A 23,574-nucleotide genomic window follows, 5' to 3' on the forward strand; every position below is an offset into this window, starting at 1 on the left:
GGGGGGGAGAGAGTTGTGGGGGGAGAGTTGTGGGGGGGGAGAGTTGTGGGGGGGAAGAGTTGTGGGGGGAAGAGTTGTGGGGGGAAGAATTGTGGGGGGAAGAATTGTGGGATGAAGAGTTGTGGGGGGAGAGTTGTGGGGGGGGGAGTTGTGGGGGGGGAGAGTTGTGGGGGGGAAGAGTTGTGGGGGAGAGTTGTGGGGAAGAGTTGTGGGGGGGAAGAGTTGTGGGGGGGAAGAGTTGTGGGGGGGAAGAGTTGTGGGGGGGGTTGTGGGGGAGAGTTGTGGGAGGGAAGAGTTGTGGGGGAGAGTTGTGGGGGGGAAGAGTTGTGGGGGAGAGTTGTGGGTGAGAGTTGTGGGTGAGAGTTGTGGGGGGGGAAGAGTTGTGGGGGGGGGAGAGTTGTGGGGGGGAAGAGTTGTGGGGGGGGGAGAGTTGTGGGGGGGAAGAGTTGTGGGGGGGGTTGTGGGGGAGAGGGGGGGGGAGAGTTGTGGGGGGGGAAGAGTTGTGGGGGGGAAGAGTTGTGGGGGGGAAGAGTTGTGGGGGGGAAGAGTTGTGGGGGGGAGAGTTGTGGGGGAGAGTTGAGGGGGAGAGTTGTGGGGGGGAGAGTTGTGGGGGGGAGTTGTGGGGGGGGAGAGTTGTGGGGGGGGAGAGTTGTGGGGAGAGTTGTGGGGGAGAGTTGTGGGGGAGAGTTGTGGGGGAGAGTTGTGGGGGGGAGAGTTGTGGGGGGGAGAGTTGTGGGGGGGAGTTGTGGGGGGGGGGGAGAGTTGTGGGGGGGGGAGAGTTGTGGGGGGGAGAGTTGTGGGGGGGGAGAGTTGTGGGGGAGAGTTGTGGGGAGAGTTGTGGGGAGAGTTGTGGGGGAGAGTTGTGGGGGAGAGTTGTGGGGGAGAGTTGTGGGGGGGAGAGTTGTGGGGGAGAGTTGTGGGGGAGAGTTGTGGGGGGGAAGAGTTGTGGGGGGGGGGAAGAGTTGTGGGGGGGACGAGTTGTGGGGGGGGGGGAGAGTTGTGGGGGGGGAGAGTTGTGGGGGGGGAGAGTTGTGGGGGGAAGAGTTGTGGGGGAGAGTTGAGGGGGAGAGTTGTGGGGGAGAGTTGTGGGGGAGAGTTGTGGGGAAGAGTTGTGGGGGAGAGTTGTGGGGGGGGAAGAGTTGTGGGGGGGGAGAGTTGTGGGGGGGGAGAGTTGTGGGGGGAAGAGTTGTGGGGGGAAGAGTTGTGGGGGGAGTTGAGGGGGAGAGTTGTGGGGGGGGAGAGTTGTGGGGGGGGAGAGTTGTGGGGGGGGAGAGTTGTGGGGGGGGAGAGTTGTGGGGGGGGGAGAGTTGTGGGGGGGGGAGAGTTGTGGGGGGAAGAGTTGTGGGGGGGAGTTGTGGGGGGGGGAGAGTTGTGGGGGGGGAGAGTTGTGGGGGGGGGAGAGTTGTGGGGGGAAGAGTTGTGGGGGGGAGTTGTGGGGGGGGGGAGAGTTGTGGGGGGGAGAGTTGTGGGGGGGGGAGAGTTGTGGGGGGGGAGTTGTGGGGGAGAGTTGTGGGGGGGGGTGGGGGGTTGTGGGGGGGGGAGAGTTGTGGGGGGGGGAGAGTTGTGGGGGGGGGAGAGTTGTGGGGGGGGGGGGAGAGTTGTGGGGGGGGGGGAGAGTTGTGGGGGGGGGGAGAGTTGTGGGGGGGGAGAGTTGTGGGGGGGGAGAGTTGTGGGGGGGGAGAGTTGTGGGGGGAAGAGTTGAGGGGGAGAGTTGTGGGGGTGAGTTGTGGGGGGGGAAGATTGTGGGGGGGGGAGAGTTGTGGGGGGGAAGGTTGTGGGGGGGGAAGGTTGTGGGGGGGGGGAAGGTTGTGGGGGGGAAGAGTTGTGGGGGGGGAGAGTTGTGGGGGGGAGTTGTGGGGGGGAGTTGTGGGGGGGAGTTGTGGGGGGGGGAGTTGTGGGGGGGGGTTGTGGGGGGGGGAGTTGTGGGGGGGGGGTTGTGGGGGGGGGGAGAGTTGTGGGGGAGTGTTGTGGGGGGGAGAGTTGTGGGGGGGAGAGTTGTGGGGGGGAAGAGTTGTGGGGGGAGATTGTGGGGGGAGAGTTGTGGGGGGAGAGTTGTGGGGGGGGAGTTGTGGGGGGGGAGAGTTGTGGGGGGGAGAGTTGTGGGGGGAGTTGTGGGGAGAGTTGTGGGGGAGAGTTGTGGGGGGGGAGGTTGTGGGGGGGAAGAGTTGTGGGGGGGAGAGTTGTGGGGGGAGAGTTGTGGGGGGGGAAGAGTTGTGGGGGGGGGTTGTGGGGGAGAGTTGTGGGAGGGAAGAGTTGTGGGGGGGAGAGTTGTGGGGGGGAAGAGTGTTGGGGGGGAGTTGTGGGGGATAGTTGTGGGGGGAGAGTTGTGGGGGGGGAGAGTTGTGGGGGGGAAGAGTTGTGGGGGGGGTTGTGGGGGTGTGGGGGGGGGGAGTTGTGGGGGGGGGAGGTTGTGGGGGGGAGAGTTGTGGGGGGGGAGAGTTGTGGGGGAGAGTTGTGGGGGGGAGAGTTGTGGGGGGGGAGTTGTGGGGGAGAGTTGGGGGGAGAGTTGTGGGGGGGAGAGTTGTGGGGGGGAGTTGTGGGGGGGGGGGAGTTGTGGGGGGGGGAGAGTTGTGGGGGGGGAGAGTTGTGGGGGAGAGTGTGGGGGGAGTTGTGGGGGAGAGTTGTGGGGGAGAGTTGTGGGGGGGAGTTGTGGGGGGGAGTGTGTGGGGGGGGAGAGTTGTGGGGGGGGTGTGGGGGGGGGGGGGGGAGTTGTGGGGGGGAGAGTTGTGGGGGGGGAGAGTTGTGGGGGAGAGTTGTGGGGGGAGTTGTGGGGGAGAGTTGTGGGGGAGAGTTGTGGGGGGGAGGTTGTGGGGGGGGAGAGTTGTGGGGGGAGAGTTGTGGGGGGGGGAGAGTTGTGGGGGGGGGGGGAGTTGTGGGGGGGGGGAGAGTTGTGGGGGGGGGAGAGTGTGGGGGGGGGGAGTTGTGGGGGGAGAGTTGTGGGGGAGAGTTGAGGGGGGGAGTTGTGGGGAGGTTGTGGGGGAGAGTTGTGGGGGGGGAGAGTTGTGGGGGGGGGAGAGTTGTGGGGGGAGGGTTGTGGGGGGGAAGTTGTGGGGGGAGTTGGGGGGGTGAGTTGTGGGGGGGGGAGAGTTGTGGGGGGGGGAGGTTGTGGGGGGGGGAGAGTTGTGGGGGGGGGGAGAGTTGTGGGGGGAAGAGTTGTGGGGGGGAGTTGTGGGGGGGGGAGTTGTGGGGGGGGGAGGTTGTGGGGGGGAGAGTTGGGGGGAAGAGTTGTGGGGGGGGAGTTGTGGGGGGGGTTGTGGGGGGGGGAGAGTTGTGGGGGGGGAGAGTTGTGGGGGGGGGAGAGTTGTGGGGGGGGAGAGTTGTGGGGGGAGGTTGTGGGGGAGTTGTGGGGGGGGGAGAGTTGTGGGGGGGGGGGAGAGTTGTGGGGGGGGGAGGTTGTGGGGGGGGGGAGGTTGTGGGGGGGGGGGGAGTTGTGGGGGGGGGGGAGAGTTGTGGGGGGGGGGAGAGTTGTGGGGGGGGGGGAGAGTTGTGGGGGGGGGGAGTTGTGGGGGGGGGGAGGTTGTGGGGGGGGGGGAGTTGTGGGGGGGGGAGTTGTGGGGGGGGAGAGTTGTGGGGGGAAGAGTTGAGGGGGGGAGTTGTGGGGGAGAGTTGTGGGGGGGGAGAATTGTGGGGGGGGGAGAGTTGTGGGGGGGAGAGTGTGGGGGGGAGAGTTGTGGGGGGGAGGTTGTGGGGGGGGGAGTTGTGGGGGGGGGGTTGTGGGGGGGGAGTTGTGGGGGGGGTTGTGGGGGGGGTTGTGGGGGGGGGGGAGTTGTGGGGGGGGGGGAGTTGTGGGGGGGGGAGTTGTGGGGGGGGGGAGTTGTGGGGGGGGGGAGTGTGGGGGGGGGAGAGGTTGTGGGGGGAGAGTTGTGGGGGGGAGAGTTGTGGGGGGGAAGAGTGTGGGGGGGAAGAGTTGTGGGGGGGGAGTTGTGGGGGGGGAGAGTTGTGGGGGGGGAGGTTGTGGGGGGAGAGTTGTGGGGGGGAGAGTTGTGGGGGGGGAGGTTGTGGGGGGGGGAGTTGTGGGGGGGAGAGTTGTGGGGGGGGGGTTGTGGGGGGGGAGAGTTGTGGGGGGGAGAGTGTGGGGGGGGTTGTGGGGGGAGTTGTGGGGGGGAGAGTTGTGGGGGAGAGTTGTGGGGGAGAGTTGTGGGGGAGTTGTGGGGGGGAGGTTGTGGGGGAGAGTTGTGGGGGTAGTTGTGGGGGGGAGAGTTGTGGGGGGGAGGTTGTGGGGGGAGAGTTGTGGGGGGGTTGTGGGGGGAGTTGTGGGGGAGAGTGTGGGGGGAGTTGTGGGGGAGAGTTGTGGGGGGGGGGAGTTGTGGGGGGGGAGGTTGTGGGGGGGGAGAGTTGTGGGGGGGGAGTTGTGGGGGGGGAGAGTTGTGGGGGGGGGTTGTGGGGGGGAAGAGTTGTGGGGGGAAGAGTTGTGGGGGGAAGAGTTGTGGGGGGGATAGTTGTGGGGGGGAGAGTTGTGGGGGGGAGAGTTGTGGGGGGGAAGAGTTGTGGGGGGAAGAGTTGTGGGGGATTGTGGGGGGAAGAGTTGTGGGGGGAAGAGTTGTGGGGAGGGATTTGTGGGGGGGGAGTTGTGGGGGGGGGGTTGTGGGGGGGGGAGAGTTGTGGGGTGGAGAGTTGTGGGGGGGGAGTTGTGGGGGGGGAGTTGTGGGGGGGGGAGTTGTGGGGGGGGAGTTGTGGGGGGGGAGTTGTGGGGGGGGAGTTGTGGGGGGGGAGTTGTGGGGGGGGAGTTGTGGGGGGGGAGTTGTGGGGGGGGAGTTGTGGGGGGGAGTTGTGGGGGGGAGTTGGGGGGAGTTGTGGGGGGGGAGAGTTGTGGGGGAGAGTTGTGGGGGAGGGTTGTGGGGGGAGGGTTGTGGGGGGGGAAGAGTTGTGGGGGGGAGAGAGTTGTGGGGGGGGAGAGAGTTGTGGGGGGGAGAGAGTTGTGGGGGGGGAGAGAGTTGTGGGGGAGAGTTGTGGGGGGAGAGTTGTGGGGGGGAGAGTTGTGGGGGGGGAGAGTTGTGGGGGGGAGAGTTGTGGGGGGGAGAGTTGTGGGGGGGAGAGTTGTGGGGGGGAGAGTTGTGGGGGGGGAGTTGTGGGGGGGGAGTTGTGGGGGGGAGAGTTGTGGGGGGGAGAGTTGTGGGGGGGAAGTTGTGGGGGGGAGAGTTGTGGGGGGGAGAGTTGTGGGGGGGAAAGCTGTGGGGGGGAGAGTTGTGGGGGGGAGAGTTGTGGGGGGGAAAGCTGTGGGGGAGAGCTGTGGGGGAGAGCTGTGGGGGAGAGCTGTGCGGGAGAGTTGTGGGGGAGAGCTGTGGGGGAGAGCTGTGGGGGAGAGCTGTGGGGGAGAGTTGTGTGGGAGAAAGAGAGGCAATGGGTCCTCAGGAAATGACTCCTCCAAATATGCTTAAGGTGACCACTTTTCAAAGGTGGCTAAAACAATTTAAAAAAACCCTTATCCCTGGATTCAAAGTGCTGGAGAAACTCAGCGGATCAGGCAGCACCTCTAGAGAACGTGGATAGGTGATGATTCAGGTCGGGACACTTCTTCAGATTGAGGTAACTCAGCAGGTCAGGCAGCATCTCTGGGGAACATTCATAGGTGGTGTTTCGGGTTGGGACCCAGTTCAGACTCTTCAGAGCATCTTGACAAAAAATGTCACCTATGCAAGTTCTCCAGAGATGCTGCTTGACCCGCTGAGTTTCCATGTATTCCAGAGATGTTCCCTGTACTGCTGAGTTACTTCAGCACTCCGTCCCCTTCTTTGTTTCTAAACCTTGCTCCTTGGTTCAGATTACAATCAAAGCTTATAGAGACACAAGCAACTGCAGATGTCAGTTTATAAAAAAAAGCACAGCGCTGGAGTAACTCAGCAGGTCAGGCAGCATCTCTGGAGAGCATGGCTCTGGAGAACATCTGTGGATTGCTGGTCTAAGCATGTTTCTACGTTCTCCCCGTGACCATGTGGGTTCTCTCCAGGTGCTCCGGTTTCCTCCCAAATTCCGCAGACGTGCAGGTTTGTAGGTTAATTGTAAGTTTCTGCAAGTTGTCCCGCGTGTGTGTAGAATAGAGCTAGTGTACGTGTGATCGTTGGTTGGTACGGACAGGGTGGGCAGTTGTACAGGGCCCTAGTGAGCCCGCACCTGGAGTACTGTGTGCAGTTTTGGTCTCCAAATTTGAGTAAGGATATTCTTGCTATTGAGGGTGTGCAGCGTAGGTTTACTAGGTTAATTCCCGGAATGGCGGGGCTGTCGTATGTTGAAAGACTGAAGCGACAAGGCTTGTATACACTGGAATTTAGAAGGATGAGAGGGGCTCCACATAGGAGATTGGTGGGCAAAATTAGAGCACATGGTATTGGAGGTAGGGTACTGACATGGATAGAAAGTTGGTTGACAGACAGAAAGCAAAGAGTGGGGATAAATGGGTCCCTTTCAGAATGGCAGGCAGTGACTAGTGGGGTACCGCAAGGCTCGGTGTTGGGACCGCAGCTATTTACAATATACATCAATGACTTGGATGAAGGGATTAAAAGTACCATTAGCAAATTTGCCGATGATACAAAGCTAGGTGGCAGTGTGAACTGTGAGGAAGATGCTATGAGGTTGCAGGGTGACTTGGACAGGTTGTGTGAGTGGGCGGATGCATGGCAGATGCAGTTTAATGTGGATAAGTGTGAGGTTATCCACTTTGGTGGTAAGAATAGGAAGGCAGATTATTATTTGAATGGTGTCATGTTAGGAAAAGGGGACGTACAACGTGATCTGGGTGTCTTAGTGCATCAGTCACTGAAAGGAAACATGCAGGTACAGCAGGCAGTGAAGAAAGCCAATGGAATGTTGGCATTCATAACAAGAGGAGTTGAGTATAGGAGCAAAGAGGTCCTTCTGCAGTTGTACAGGGTCCTAGTGAGACCGCACCTGGAGTACTGTGTGCAGTTTTGGTCTCCAATAGGTGCAGGAGTAGGCCATTCGGCCCTTCGAGCCAGCACCACCATTCAATGTGATCATGGCTGATCATTCTCAATCAGTACCCCGTTCCTGCCTTCTCCCCATACCCCCTGACTCCGCTATCCTTAAGAGCTCTATCCAGCTCTCTCTTGAATGCATTCAGAGAATTAGCCTCCACTGCCTTCTGAGGCAGAGAATTCCACAGATTTACATCTCTCTGACTGAAAAGGGTTTTCCTCATCTCCGTTCTAAATGGCCTACCCCTTATTCTTAAACTGTGGCCCCTGGTTCTGGACTCCCCCAACATTGGGAACATGTTTCCTGCCTCTCACGTGTCCAACCCCTAAATAATCCTATACGTTTCGATAAGATCCCCTCTCATCCTTCTAAATTCCAGTGTATACAAGCCTAGTCGCTCCAGTCTTTCAACATATGACAGTCCCGCCATTCCGGGAATTAACCTAGTGAACATAAACTGCACGCCCTCAATAGCAAGAATATCCTTCCTCAAATTTGGACATGGGGAGAACGTACAAACTCCATACAGACAGCACCCATAGGCAGGATCTAACGCAGTTCTCTGGCGCCGTGAGGCAGCAACTCTACCGCTGTACCACCGTGCTGCCCTCTCTTACATGGGAAAAGAATTCAGAGCAATTTCTAGTGATAACTGGAATATTTTGAAGTGCTGGGAGATTGGCTTTGCTAAAAGTATTAATACGGAAGTCTCCATGGCAGCTCAGGTTACATATAATAGTAATTTGCATTTGTGTGGTTCGCAATTGCACTGGGACCATATAAATAATATGTAACTCTGATCAAAGATGGCCAGAAATGGTTCATCCTTAAATATTTGAAAATGCAAATGTGTTACTTGAAAGGAAAATGCAGTAACTGCCCACTGCATCATTAAGATACTAATTGTCACAACACATAAAGTTTTCTGTAGGATGTAATGAAATCTGCTTTTAACAATTTCTGACTCGACACAGTTGCTGCTAAATGATGGGATGATTTATGCACAAGCTTAAGTTGTTATGCACTTTCTGCATTATTAAAACATTGTGTGATGGAAAGCTGCTCCAGACTAGTTAGGCATAATGACCTCAAGATCTTTCATTATAAGCCATTGAGAAACTTAAGTAATAATTTTTAATCAAAGCAAAATAAATGTCATCATTTGTTCCTTTGTAAAGATGCCGTGTGTGGAAATGTCACACTGGCTTATTCATTCACTTCTAATTGCACACACACCTTTAAATGAAACGCACAAAGCACATTCTGTTTCATGAGCAGTTTGTTTAAAGTCGGCTCCATTATTAGCACTATTTAATTATGAAAATGGCAACCATGGAGAATACTGAACGAACTATTTCCCTTGATCATTAGCTACAGGGGCAAAAAAAAAAAAAAAAAACAGTTCCAACAATGAAAGGTTCATATTTCAAGCATATAGCTTCTAAAAGGATATACACAGAAAATCAATTTTATTAAAGTCCTTCAAGGACTAAAGGGACATTCATGCAGCTAAGCAATTTCAAAAACATATCCAGAGGCATTGACAGTTTTGATTCATGTTTTAACTGTGTAATATTTTGACTGTTTTCAATATTGTCCGATGAGAAGGTCGGCAATAATTTTTTTAGCATCACACTTAAATCAAAAGGTATTTATCACAGTTCTACTTTACTGCTGGTCCATAATCTTCTCGGGCTGTGTAAAAGCATCTTGTACGGAATCTACACAGAATGTCGTCTCATTAGGCAAAACGCATTAACGGTCCAACTCTTTTTTTTTTTTTTACAAGATAGGTGATTTAGATCCATACTAATAAAGGCGAGATTTCCTGCTCTGAATGAGAGTTTTAGCAGGTTGTGTTCAATGAAACCCATAACCGGGGGGGGAGGGGAGGGGGTCATAAATCGACGTTCAGATCACATTGGAAACCTTACGTTAAACATAGCAGACCGCTGCTTATTGCATATGTGTTAAAGTAAATTAAAGTTCAGAGTATGATTTGGGTTATTTTGCATGACTAGAATGAAACGGGTAAAAACAATGTCATATTTAATGTCACTTCCCCACGCCAGTTTGCTTTGACAAGTATTTGAAATTATTTCTAACGAGACAAGGAGAGACACAATACGTAGCAATTATGACCATCCGTCTCCTCAGAACTTTGAATTGGCATCAGCAATCAGCTTTAAAACTTACAGTTCTTGGGTAGCAAGCTACCGGCAATGATGTTGGGGGAAACATAACTCTTTGTAAAGTGTTGATAGAAAACATTAGCCTGGATATTCATGGCAAAGTTCTGCCATTTTTACTTGCGGCCTCATTTAGTTAAAGAGATACAACGTGGAAACAGGTCCTTCAGCCCACCGGGTCCACGTCGAACATCGATCGCCCGTTCACACTAGTTCTATGTTATCCCAATTTCTCATCCACTCCATACACACAGCGGGTCATTTTACAGAGACCATATATATGACCTTTGTAAATCTGTGGAATTCTCTGCCTCAGAAGGCCAATTCTCTGAATGCATTCAAGAGAGAACTGGATAGAGCTCTTGAGGATAGCGGAGTCAGGGGGTATGGGGAGAAGGCAGGAACGGGGTACTGATTGAGAATGATCAGCCATGATCACATTGAATGACGGTGCTGGCTCGAAGGGCCGAATGGCCTACTCCTGCACCTATTGTCTATTGACCTACAAACCCAAACGTCTTTGGGATGTGGGAGGAAACCGGAGCACCCGGAGGAAACCCACGAGGTCACAGGAAGAACGTGCAAACGCTAACACGTACCCGAGGTCGGGACCGACCCTGGGCTCTCTGCAGCTGTGACGCAGTGGATCTACCAGCTGCGACAGTGTTCCACTGGAAACTCTACTTCTCTGAAGTTAACAGCTCAATATAGTTGCACGGATGGTTCAGGTACCTAGCCGCTAAGTTGTTCATTGTAACAGGACCTCAAAGAGGGCGGGTTAATTGGCTTCTATAAATTACCCATAGACAATAGACAATAGGTGCAGGAGGAGGCCATTCGGCCCTTCGAGCCAGCACCGCCATTCAATGTGATCATGGCTGATCATTCTCAATCAGTACTCTGTTCCTGCCCTCTCCCCATACCCCCTGACTCCGCTACCCTTATGAGCTCTATCTAGCTCTCTCTTGAATGCATTCAGAGAATTGGCCTCCACTGCCTTCTGAGGCAGAGAATTCCACAGATTTACAACTCTCTGACTGAAAAAGTTTTTCCTCATCTCCGTTCTAAATGGCCTACCCCTTATTCTTAAACTGTGGCCCCTTGTTCTGGACTCCCCCAGCATTGGGAACATGTTTCCTGCTTCTAACGTGTCCAACCCCTTAATAATCTTATACGTTTCGATAAGATCACCTCTCATCCTTCTAAATTCCAGTGTAAACAAGCCTAGTTGCTCCAGCCTTTCAACATATGACAGTCCTACCATTCCGGGAATTAACCTAGTAAACCTACGCTGCACGCCCTCAATAGCAAGAATATCCTTCCTCAAATTTGGAGACCAAAACTGCACACAGTACTCCAGGTGCGGTCTCACTAGGGCCCTGTACAACTGCAGAAGGACCTCTTTGCTCCTATACTTAACTCCTCTTGTTATGAAGGCATAGTATGTCAGTATTGTTATGAAGGCATGTTATAGTATGTCAGATGCGAAACTGGGATAACATACAACGAGTAAATGGGCGATCATTGGTTGGAGCAGACTTGGTGAACCAAAGGGCTTGTTGCCATGTTATATCTCCAAACTCTAATCTGGCAAAGCTAAGCCCTGTCTCTGGCTTTGCAATGATCAGAAGAGTCATGGATTTCGATTGCTTCGGCAAAATTAAATTGAGCTAAAACATGTCCAGATAGTTCTGATGAATTAAAAACATAGTCATTGTGTCATACAGTACAATGTGGAAACAGGCCTTTCAGCCCAACTTGCCCAAACTGACCAACATGTCCCATCTACACTAGTCCCACCTACCTGGGGTTTGGCCTATATCCTTCTAAACCTATCCTATCCATGTACCTGTCCAAATGTTTCTTAAACATAGCGATACTACCTGCCTCAACTACCTCCTCCGGCACCTCATTCCATACACCCACCACACTCTGTGTGAAAAAGTTACCCTTCAGGTCCCTATTAAATCTTTCCTTACCACCTTAAAGCTGTATCCTCTGTTTTTTGATTCCTCTACTCTGGGCAAGAGACTCTGTGTGTCTACCCGATCTATTCCTTTCATGATTTTGTACACCTCTATTGTACATCCTGCTGCGCTCCAGGTAAGTGAGTCCCAGCCTTTTCAACCTCTCCCAATAGCTCAGACCCTCGAGTCCTGGTGACATCCTTGTAAATCCTCCCTGCGCCCTTTCCAATTTGACAACATCTTTCCTATAACGGTGCCCAGGACTGAACACAATACTCTAAAGTATTGGCCTCACCAACATCTTATTTGACTGCAATGTGACCTCCAAACCTCTACACTCAATACTCTGACTGATGAAGCCCAATGTGCCAAAAGCCTTGTTGACCACCCCAGCTACCTGTGACGCCACCTTCAAGAAGCTATGAACCTGCACTCCTAGATCCCTTCAACAGTAAGTGCAAAAACCAAAGGGATAATGGAGGAAGGAGATGGCATACTGATAGACAATAGACAATAGACAATAGGTGCAGGAGGAGGCCATTCGGCCCTTCGAGCCAGCACCGCCATTCAATGTGATCATGGCTGATCATTCTCAATCAGTACCCCGTTCCTGCCTTCTCCCCATACCCCCTGACTCCGCTGTCCTTAAGAGCTCTATCCAGCTCTCTCTTGAATGCATTCAGCGAATTGGCCTCCACTGCCTTCTGAGGCAGAGAATTCCACAGATTCACAACTCTCTGACTGAAAAAGTTTTTCCTCAAACATAGAAACATAGAAACATAGAAAATAGGTGCAGGAGTAGGCCATTCGGCCCTTCGAGCCTGCCCATTCAATATGGTCATGGCTGATCATCCAGCTCAGTAACCTGTACCTGCCTTCTCTCCATACCCCCTGATCCCTTTAGCAAAAAGGGCCACATCTAACTCCCTCTTAAATATAGCCAATGAACTGGCCTCAACTACCTTCTGTGGCAGAGAATTCCACAGACTCACCACTCTCTGTGTGAAGAAATGTTTTCTCATCTCGGTCCTAAAAGACTTCCCCCTTATCCTTAAGCTGTGACCCCTGGTTCTGGACTCCCCCAACATCGGGAACAATCTTCCCGCATCTAGCCTCTCCAACCCCTTAAGAATTTTATATGTTTCTATAAGATCCCCCCTCAGTCTTCTAAATTCCAGTGAGTACAAGCCCAGTCTATCTAGTCTTGTACATTCTCCCCGTGACTTGCGTGGGTTTTCTCCGAGATCTTCGGTTTCCTCCCACACTCCAAAGACGTACAGGTTTCTAGGTTAATTGGATTGGTAAATGTAAAAATTGTCCCTAGTGGGTATAGGTAGGATTGTGTTAATGTGCAGGGATCGCTGGTCGGCCGAAAGGGCCTGTTTCCGCGCTGTATCTCTAAACTAAACTAAACAAAATCCACAGATTCACCACCCTCTGACTAAATAAATTCCTCCTCATCTCCTTTCTAAAGGTACGTCCTCTTAATCTGAGGCTGTGGCCTCTGGTCCTAGACTCTCCCACAAGTGGAACTATACTCCCCCTACATCCACTCTATCCAGGCCTTTCACTATTCGGTAACTTTCAATGAAGCCCTCCCTCATCCTTGTAAATTCCAGTGAACACTGGTCCAGTGCCGTCAAATGCTCATCATACGCTCATCATTCTCGTGAACCTCCTCTGAACTCTCTCCAATACCAGCACATCCTTCCTCAGATATGGGGCCCAAAACTAAGTTCTCAACATAATAACCAGATTTCAGAAATAGAATTCAATATGCCTTTATACATTTAAGTGGAGGACAAATATCTACCATAGAATCTTCAAGATAAGGGGGAAGTCAGCCATGATCATATTGAATGGCGGTGCAGGCTCAAAGGGCCGAATGGCCTACTCCTGCACCTATTTTCTATGTTTCTATGTTTCTGTACAGATGGCACCCGTAGTCAGGATCGAACCCGGGTCTCCGGCGCTGCATTCGCTGTAAGGCAGCAACTCTACCGCTGCGCCACCGTGCCGCCCTCTTTTTGTTGCTACAGATGGTTGTTTAAGGTTCGGATTGACAGATTCTTGATTAGTACAGGTGTCAAGGGTTGTGGGGAGATGGCAGGAGAATGGGGTTGAGAGGGAGAGATCGATCAGCCACGATTGAATGGCGGAGTCGACTCAATGGGCTATTCCGTTCCTATGAATGATGTACTTCGTGGATAAATCTCTCTAGCTTATATTTCTTTACTTAATGTCACCAATTCTGGGAAAAAACAACTACATTTAATCATTGGAGATGTTTTGTGCTATCACATGCAACTAAAGTGTCCTCCGACACTCCAAAGACGTACAGGTCTGGACGTTAATTGGCTTGGGTTTGTATACTTGGTAGAAGTGTAAATTGTCCCTGGTATGTAGGCTTGTTTTAGCATTCAAGAGAGAGCTAGATAGAGCTCCTAAGGATAACGGAGTCAGGAGGTATGGGGATAAGGCAGGAACGGGGTACTGATTGAGAATGATCAGCCATGATCACATTGAATGGCGGTGCTGGCTCGAAGGGCCGAATGGCCTCCTCCTGCACCTATTGTCTATTGTCTATAAAAACACAATGGAAGAATGTAGATGGGCAATCTTGTGGATATGGACATCCTACTTGGTTTTTTTCTGGTTATCCCTTTTCAAGTGGTTTAATTTAAAAATCAGATAATCAGATGTTAGCTGCATCATTTGCAAAGAGACTTGTTATTTGCTGGACTGTATGGTACAAATTACAATGCCGTTTGCATGGAGACTGTCAATGCATGCTCACAAGTTGTAGGAGTAGAATTAGGCCATTCGGTCCATCGAGTCCACTCCGCCATTCAATCATGGTTGTTCTCTGCCTCCCAGTCCCACTTTCTTGTCTTCTCCCCAGAACTCTTGACACCCGTTCTCACGAAGAATTTGTCTCTCTCTGCCTCGAGGGAAGAGGAGGGAGTGGTCAAGGACGAGTCGCACCCCGGGCCACTCCCTCTTCACCTCTCTCCCATCAGTGTGAAAACGCACACCTCCAGGTTGAGGGGCAGTTTCTTCCCAGCTGTTATCAGGCAACTGAATCCTCCTACCACAACCAGAGAGCAGCACTTAGCTACTATCCACCTCATTGGTGACCCTCGGACTAATCCTTGATCGGACTTTGCTGTCTTCACCTTGCACTAAACGTTAATCCCTTTATCATGTATATCTGTAGGCTGTAAATGGCTCGATTGTATTCTTGTTCCACCGACCGGTTAGCACGCAACAAAAGCTTTTCACTGTACCTTGGTACACGCGGCAATAAACTAAACGGAACTGGAAAAAAGAGGCTCAGTCAAAGTTCTGAAACGTTATCATTTAATAATTCATCTGCGACTAGATTTAATTGGAAGCACCACGACCCAGTGACACTGTAAATAATACCGGAATGAAAATACATTTGACAATTGGCAGACGGCACAAGGAAACGAAGCATAAACTGTTCTCTGTTGTGAGCACTTGGTAGCTTGTTGCCTAACTGTGCAGTTAAAATTGAATTATGCTCTTGCAATATTTAAAACGCCAGTTCGTCACAAAGCCAGAAATTTTGAATCAACTCCATGACAAGTTATTAAAATATACATTCGCCATGCTGCCGTTGCCCACAATTTTTAACTTTAATCCTTGCTAATACGATTTCAGATTACAGACGAGATTCTCGGGAGATGGGTAACGACTGCTAGATGTAAAAACATGTGAGGCCGTAACTCATCTAACGTATAACACAGACTAAAATAAAATTAATATCTTATATTTATAATACTCTTTTAGATACCGACATTCCGTCATCAGAATCATATAGACGAGCATGGGAGGACGAATTGGCTCAACCCATAACGCAAGACATATGGGACGAAGGTTTACAACACATACATCAATGCTCGTTAAACACTAGACACTCATTAATACAATTTAAAATATTACACAGACTACATTATTCGAAGACAAAATTAAACAGGATCTTCCCAAGTATCTCCCCTATTTGTGATAAATGTCAATTTCAAGAAGCCAATTTAACTCACACTTTTGTGACGTACAAATATGCAAAATTTTTGGATCGATATTTTAAAAATCATTTCCAAAGTTATCGATAACCAACTGGATTTAGATCCAAAACTAATGATTTTAGGATTATCAGAACACATTACAAACTTTACACTAAGTCAGAGACGATTTCTTGACTACAGTTTAATAACTGCGAAAAAATTAATACTTAGATTTTGGAAAAAAACAGTAACCCCCACAATTAAAACGTGGATTATGGAAATGACCGAGACCTTGCATTTGGAAAAAATAAAGTTTGCCTTAATTGACAAACCAGATCTATTTTTTTTTAAATATGGTCTCCATTTATTGAATTTTTAAAAAAGTAAATGGGTTTGTCACAAAACTAAAATTTAAAACTAAAGTTAAAACTTGAGTTTAGGGTTGGATGTACAACTATACTCACTAACTCCCGGATCTATCCCCATAATCTTTATATTTGTGATTCCTTTTTTTCTTTGCTTTCTCTCTTAGTTTATAGTCTTTATTTTCTGTCTCTTTTCATCTTTATTTTTTCTTTAAAAATTAAAAAATTGAAGCTATGTAAGAATTCTATAACCAGTTTGTCGTTTATTATTATTTGTACATATGCTTTAAAAATTTAAAAATTTAAAAAAAATCAAATAATTAAACATATGAAATCTGAGAAAAAGGACTTCTGTCGGTATCATATTCCTTTTTATTTTTAAGACTGAATATTACTTCCTCTCTCTTAGAGAGCGAGAGAGAGCACCATATGTCTTAGCGAGAGGAAGTACATTAATATCAACTCTGCCATAACAATTCTTTTAATACAATAGCTGCAAGATTTGTTTTCACATCTCAACTACATCAATAGCAATGCACATTTTTAACGACGTTGTATCTGAATGTCGGGACTTTCGTTTTTATCCGAGCTAAAATATCAAGATTCATTTGCAAATGATTGCTAGCCTAAAGAAAAATGGCGACAGGGTTATTTTCTTCGATTTCCAAGTCCTCAAATAGAATTTCTAAAGTTACAGTGAATTTTCTATTGAGGCTTTTTGGCCACCATTCGATAAGTTAACTTAAAATAGCAATCATTGCCATGCAGTTGAGTAGCTGGGTTAGGAATGGGGCCTGGCTGTGGAATTCATTGCCACAGGCGGCTGTGGAGGCCAAGTCTTTGGGTATTTTTAAAGTGGAGATTGACACGTTCTTGATTAGTGAGGCTGTCAAAGGTTGCAGGGAGAAGGCAGGGGAATCGGGCTGAGAGCGAAAGATAGATCAGCCATGATTGAACGGCAGAACAGACTCGATAGGCTGAATGGCCTAATTCTGCTCCAACGACATATTAACTTACGGATTTGCCCTGTTGTTTTGGGGATGTGATTTTCCTTTATGAAGTTTCATTCAGGAAGAATGGTGTTTAAGTCAGAGGTATTTATTTCACCAAATGCTGGAGTAACTCAGCAGGTCAGGCAGCAGCTCAGGAGAGAAGGAATGGGTGACGTTTCGGGTCGAGACCCTTCTTCATCAGTGAGGCCGCGTGGAGTATTGTTTTCGGTCTTGATCACCCTGCTGTTGGAAAGATGCTGTTAAGCTGGAAAGGGGCACAGAGATGACGTACGAGGATGTTGCCTTGTCTCAAGAGCCTGAGCTAAAGGGAGAGGTTGGACAGGTACGGACTCTATTCCTTGGAGTGCAGGAGGTTGAGGGGTGATCTCATAGAAGTGTATAAAATCATTAGGGAAAGGATAAGATGAATGCACCATATCTTTTTCCAGAGGGCAAAGGTTTAAGGTGAGAGGGGAAAGATAGACAATAGACAATAGACAATAGGTGCAGGAGTAGGCCATTCGGCCCTTCGAGCCAGCACCGCCATTCAATGTGATCATGGCTGATCATTCTCAATCAGTACCCCGTTCCTGCCCTCTCCCCATACCTCCTGACTCCGCTATCCTTAGGAGCTCTATCTAGCTCTCTCTTGAATGCATTCAGAGAATTGGCCTCCACTGCCTTCTGAGGCAGAGAATTCCACAGATTCACAACTCTCTGACTGAAAACGTCAGGAGGATGGGGTTGAGAGTGAGAGATAGATCAGCCATGATTGAACGGCGGAGTAGACTCGATGGGGGCCGAATGGCCTAATTCTGCTCCTGCCACTCATGAACTTATGCAGGGAATGGAGGGATGCCGAAGATAAGAGTTGGTCTTAGCATCATGCTCGGCACAGAGATTGCGGGCCGAAGGGCCTGTTCCTGTGCTACGTTGCTCTATATTCTATTACCTGATGGTCATCAGCCAACCTGTCACGAGACCGCAAAGGCAAACTAACTTGGAGAAAACGTGTTTACGAGGACACTGCCAGGACTTGAGGGCCTGAGCTACAGAGAGAGGTTGAGCGGAATAGGGCTTGATTCATACATAGATACATAGATATATGGACAATAGGTGCAGGAGGAGGCCATTCGGCCCTTCGAGCCAGCACCGCCATTCACTGTGATCATGGCTGATCATCCACAATCAGTACCCCGTGCCTGCCTTCTCCTCATACCCCTTGATTCCGTTAGTCCTAAGTGCTCTATCTAACTCTCTTTTGAATGCATCTTTGATGACGTACGAGGATGTAGCCTTGCCTCAATAGACAATAGACAATAGGTGCAGGAGTAGGCCATTCGGCCCTTCGAGCCAGCACCGCCATTCAATGTGATCATGGCTGATCATTCTCAATCAGTACCCCGTTCCTGCTTTCTCCCCATACCCCCTGACTCCGCTATCCTTAAGAGCTCTATCTAGCTCTCTCTTGAATGCATTCAGAGAATTGGCCTCCACTGCCCTCTGAGGCAGAGAATTCCACAGATTCACAACTCTCTGACTAAAAAAGGTTTTCCTCATCTCAGTTCTAAATGGCCTACCCCTTATTCTTAAACTGTGGCCTCTTGTTCTGGACTCCCCCAACATTGGGAACATGTTTCCTGCCTCTAACGTGTCCAACCCCTTAATAATCTTATACGTTTCGATAAGATTTCCTCTCATCCTTCTAAGTATTAAGGAAGTATTAATGTATTAGGAACTTCAAGGGCATCTTTTTCACTCAGAGAGCGGCTATATTAAATGAGCTGCCAGAGGAGACAGTTGAGGCAGGGTCAGTAACATTTAAATGGCATTTGGAAAGTTACATGGATAGAAAAGGTTTGGAAGGATATGGGCCAAATGCAGGTCAATGGGTCGAGCTTAGATGGGGCATCTTGGTCAGCATGGCTGCGTTGGCCTGAAGGGCCTGTTTCAATGCTGCATGTCTATGACTGAGTGTTTGTGTAGGGTTGGAAGGGTGCTGTTAGATGTTGACTTTTTATTTCAAATAAACAGCATCTATATCTCCAGTCAACAGATGGACTATTCACCTCATCTTATTGAAGGCTTTATTTTTATTTGCACTTATTTTCGCTGTGAACCTGGTTTTGAAGGTTGTCATAAGGCCCAGTCCAGAAATACAATGGGGCCTCAGCTAATTACCAAAGTCTTCCCTTTAGACTTTAGAGATACAGCATGGAAACAGGCCCTTCGGCCCACCAAGTCCGTGTCAAGCTGCTATCACCCCGTACACTAAGCTGCACACACCGGGGACAATTTTGCATCTTACCGAAGCTAATTAACCTACCTAATTAACCAATTAGCCAATTTACGTTGTTGGAATGTGGGCGGAAACCGGAGCACCCGGGGAAAACCCACGCAGGTCACAGGGAGAATGTACAAACTCTGTACAGACAGCACCCGTAGTCAGGATTAAACCCAGGCCTCTGCTGCTGTGTGCAGCAACCCTCTCATGCAAGTCATTGCATAGAAGCACAATAACATTGTAATATTTGCAATGTGTTCCTCAAGGCTCTAACTCAGTTTACAAGGTTGTCAACCCTTCAATATGAATTGTTTTACATCCAGCCATTAACTATTCCACTTGCTTCTCTTGTTTCGGTTTCCCAAGAGCTCTCAGTACTAACATTCTCTGTTTTATGTTATTTTAGGTACCTCAACAATCAACTTCAGCAAGCTAGTTCTACATTGGATTTAGGGAGATTTAGATTTAGAGAGATGCAGCATGTGAACGGGCCTTCCGGTCCACCGAGTCCACGCCGACCATCAATCACCCATTCACACTAGTTCTACATCATTCCACTTTTGCAACCTGTCCCTACATACTAAGGGCGGTCTACAGAAGGCGATGAACCTGCAAATCCGTATGTCTTTGGGATGTAAGAGGAAACCGGAGTGCCTGGAGGAAACCCACATGGTCACAGGGAGAACGTGTAAACTCCACACAGACAGCACCCAAAGTCAGGATCGAACCTGGGTCTCCGATGCTGTGAGGCAGCAGCTCTACCAACTGTCTCAAAGTGCTTCCCCAGCTACAAGAGTATCTGTGAATTTGAAGATAACATATAGGTAACCCAGTCTTTTTTCTTCAGCATGGAAACCGGTTCTTCAGACCATCTTGTACACGCTAGGGCGGCACGGTGGCGCAGCGGTAGAGTTGCTGCCTTACAGCGAATGCAGCGCCGGAGACTCAGGTTCGATCCTGACTACGGGCGCCGTCTGTACGGAGTTTGTACGTTCTCCCCGTGACCTGCGTGGGTTTTCTCCGAGATCTTCGGTTTCCTCCTACACTCCAAAGATGTACAGGTTTTTTTTTAGAGATACAGCGCAGAAACAGGTCCTTCGGACCACCGGGTCCGCGCCGCCCAGCGATCCCCGCACATTAAAACTATCCTACACACACTAGGGACATTTTTTACATTTGCCCAGCCAATTAACCTACATACCTGTACGTCTTTGGAGTGTGGGAGGAAACCGTTAGTAGGTTTGTAGGTTAATTGGCTGGGCAAATGTAAAAATTGTCCCTAGTGTGTGTAGGATAGTGTTAATGTGCGGGGATCGCTGGGCGGCGCGGACCCTGTGGGCCGAAGAGCCTGTTTCCGGGCTGTATCTCTAAATCTAAAAATCTAAATCTAATCAAGTTGGCAGATTGAGCTAGCCTCATGAACCTGCATTTGGCTCATTGCCTCCTAAACCCTTCCTATCCAGGTATTAAAGTTATAAATATCTGCAGAATGTCAATACAAATCTAAACCTCAGTGATTAGTGGGTGGCACAGTGGCAGATACCTGGGTTCGATCATGACTACGAGTGATGAATGGAACTTGTAGGTTCTCCCTGTGACCAAAGGTGTTTTCCATGGTTTCCTCCCACATTCCAAAGACATGCAGGATCATAGGTTAATTGGTTGCTGTAAATTGTCCTCAGTGTGTTGGCTAGAACTAGTGCATGGGTGCTTGCGGGTCAGCGTGGACTCGGTAGGCCGATGGGACATTTCTATTTCTCTCTCTCTCTCTCTCTCTCTCTCTCTTTCTATCTCTCTCTCACTCCATACTATGATACTAATGTTACAGTCATTTCACCTAGATGTGATAGTGTTCCACTGCTTTATCAGTCTGAAGAAGGGTCTCGCCCCGAAACATCACCCATTCCTTCTCTCCTGAGATGCTGCCTGACCTGCTGAGTTACTCCAGCATTTTGTGAAATAAATACCTTCGCTTTATTATAACATATCATCTTTACTGTCATAACGTAAATTGTTCTTAAAGGCACTGATATACCCAATGATGCAGTAAGATTGAACAGATTTGGAGGGATATGGGCCACATGCAGGCAGGTGGGACTAGTGTACATGGGACATGTGGTCGGTGTGGGCAAGTTGGGCCGAAAGGCTTGTTTCCCCGCTGTTACACTCTATGACCCTGTGTGCTATCTTCTCTCAACTGTGCAGTTACAATGCATTTCCCTTCTACATTCTTGTGGGCTTCATCTACTGACAAGTATTGCCTGCAAGCAAGGGCTAATTAACACTGGGGTTTTCAATATAACACTCCGTCAGTTTGTAACTTGAATGGAATAAAATGATTCCATCAGTTCAGATGCAATAGAAAGCAATCACTACTTCTCCACCAGAAATCAGTGTTATTTATAATCAAGGATACTAACAAATAATTATTCTCCCTGTGGAGAAAATGCAAAAGATCACGTTTCAAAATCCCTTAAAACCTAACACTCTTCTGAATCTTTCAATCCTTCATTATCATCTAAGGCCCAACTTTCCCCTTGTTTTACCCCTTGCTGAGTATTCACTCTCTCCTTCCGTTATCGAAAGATAGCTCTCGCCACTCAATGGTCCTCCAATAGACTAGTGTATTGTCCAATCTTCCAACTTGCCTCATTGCAAACTTTGGACTTTTTCTTAAGGCCATTAGGTCATAATGAATAGGAGTAGAATTAGGCCATTCGGCCCATCAAGTCTACGCTGCCACAATCATGGCTGATCTATCTCTCCCTCCTAACCCCATTCTCCTGCCTTCTCAGCAGAACCTCCGACACCCATACTAATCAAGAATCTATCTATTTCTGCCTTAAAAATATCCACAGCCTTCTGCGGCGAAGAATTCCACAGATTCACCACCCTCTGACTAAAGAAATCTCTCTTCAACTCCTTCCTAAAAGAATGTCCTTTAATTCTGAGGCTGTGACCTCTGGCCCTAGACTCTCCCACTAGTGGAAACATCCTCTCCACATCCACTCTATCCAAGCCTGTCACTATCCGATAAGTTTCAATGAGGTCCCTTCCTCATCCTTCCAAACTCCAGCGAGTACAGGCCTAGTGCTGCCGACAAATGCTCATGATAGGTTTCATCATACTTTCTCGATAACGAGCACTTTCATGGTACAACTCAGGTATTTTCCTCTTTGCACTACCTGTTGTACGTGTATATGACATGATTATACTCATATGATTATAGCATGATTTGAATAGATAGCATGCAAACAAACCTGTTACAATACGTTGGTCGGTAAGTTAGTAGGCATATATTTAAATAAACACCGATGAGCCAAAACATTATGACTACCTGCCTAATAGCTCTTCGTTGACCTCATGCATCGATGAGCCTTGGGCACCCAACACCCTGCCTGTCGTCGGTTTGTGGTTTGTCCCTCCTCGGACCACTGTCGGTCGGTACTCACCACTGCTGACCGGGAGCACCCCACAAGCCTTGCCGTTTCAGAGATGCTCTGACCCAGTCATTTGGCCATAACAATTTGGCCCTTGTCAAAGTCGCTCAGGTCTTTACTCCTGCCCATTTCTCCTGCATCCAACCCATCAACTTCAAGAACTGACTGTTCACTTGCTGCCTAATATATCCCACCCCTTGACAGGTGCCATTGTAACAAGATAATCAATGTTATTCACTTCACCTGTCAGTGGTCATAATGTTTTGGCTCATTGGTGTAAATAACAGTCTATCACCAAACACAATCATTCAAAATTATTCATGCTGGATTATATTATATTAGGCCTGGATAGAGTGGATGTGGAGAGGCTGTTTCCAGTAGTGGGAGAGTCTAAGACCAGAGGTCACAGCCTCAAAATTAAAGGACGTTCCTTCAGGAAGATAAGGAGGATTTTTTTTAGTCAGAAGGTGGTGAATCTATGGAATTCTTTGCAACAGAAAGCTGTGGAGGCCAAGTCAATGGATATTTTTAAGGCAGAGATCGATAGATTCTTGATTAGTACGGGTGCCTGGGGTTATGGGGAGAAGGCAGGAGATTGGGTTAGGAGGAAAGGTAGATAAGCAATGATTGAATGGCGGGGTAGGTTTGATGGGTCGAATGGCCTAATTCTGCTCCTATCACTTATCAACTTATGAACTTATTATTTTCCATTACATACTGTGGGTTCACTTCTGAATGCAAATAGAAATAGGCAATAGACAATAGACAATAGGTGTAGGTGTAGGCCATTCAGCCCTTCGAGCCAGCACCGCCATTCAATGTGATCATGGCTGATCATTCTCAATCAGTACCCCGTTCCTGCCTTCTCCCCATACCCCCTGACTCCGCTATCCTTAAGAGCTCTATCTAGCTCTCTCTTGAATGCATTCAGAGAATTGGCCTCCACTGTCTTCTGAGGCAGAGAATTCCACAGATTCACAACTCTCTGACTGAAAAAGTTTTTCCTCATCATCTTACTCGACTGACGATTTATGGAGATTTACCAAGAAAAATATGAGTTTATCAAATGTGACCTCCCTATACTCGATTGTGTGAATAATACGTGCTATTACATTTGTAGATCAAACCTGGCTTTGGTTTACAACCCAGAGATTAATGGAAATTGTACCCAGTTGCAGAACAACCTCAAGTACATTGTGTAGGAAGGAACCGTAGATGCTGGTTTAAACCAAAGATAGACAAGAAAAAGCTGGAGTAACTCAGCGGGTCAGACAACATCTCTGGAGAAAAGGGAATAGCTGACGTTTCGGGTCGAGACCCTTCTTCAGACTGTGAGGCAGGGGAAAGGGAAATGGGAGATGTAGACGGTGATT

This window comes from Rhinoraja longicauda, chromosome 6 (assembly GCF_053455715.1).
Source record: "Rhinoraja longicauda isolate Sanriku21f chromosome 6, sRhiLon1.1, whole genome shotgun sequence".
NCBI lineage: Eukaryota > Metazoa > Chordata > Chondrichthyes > Rajiformes > Arhynchobatidae > Rhinoraja > Rhinoraja longicauda.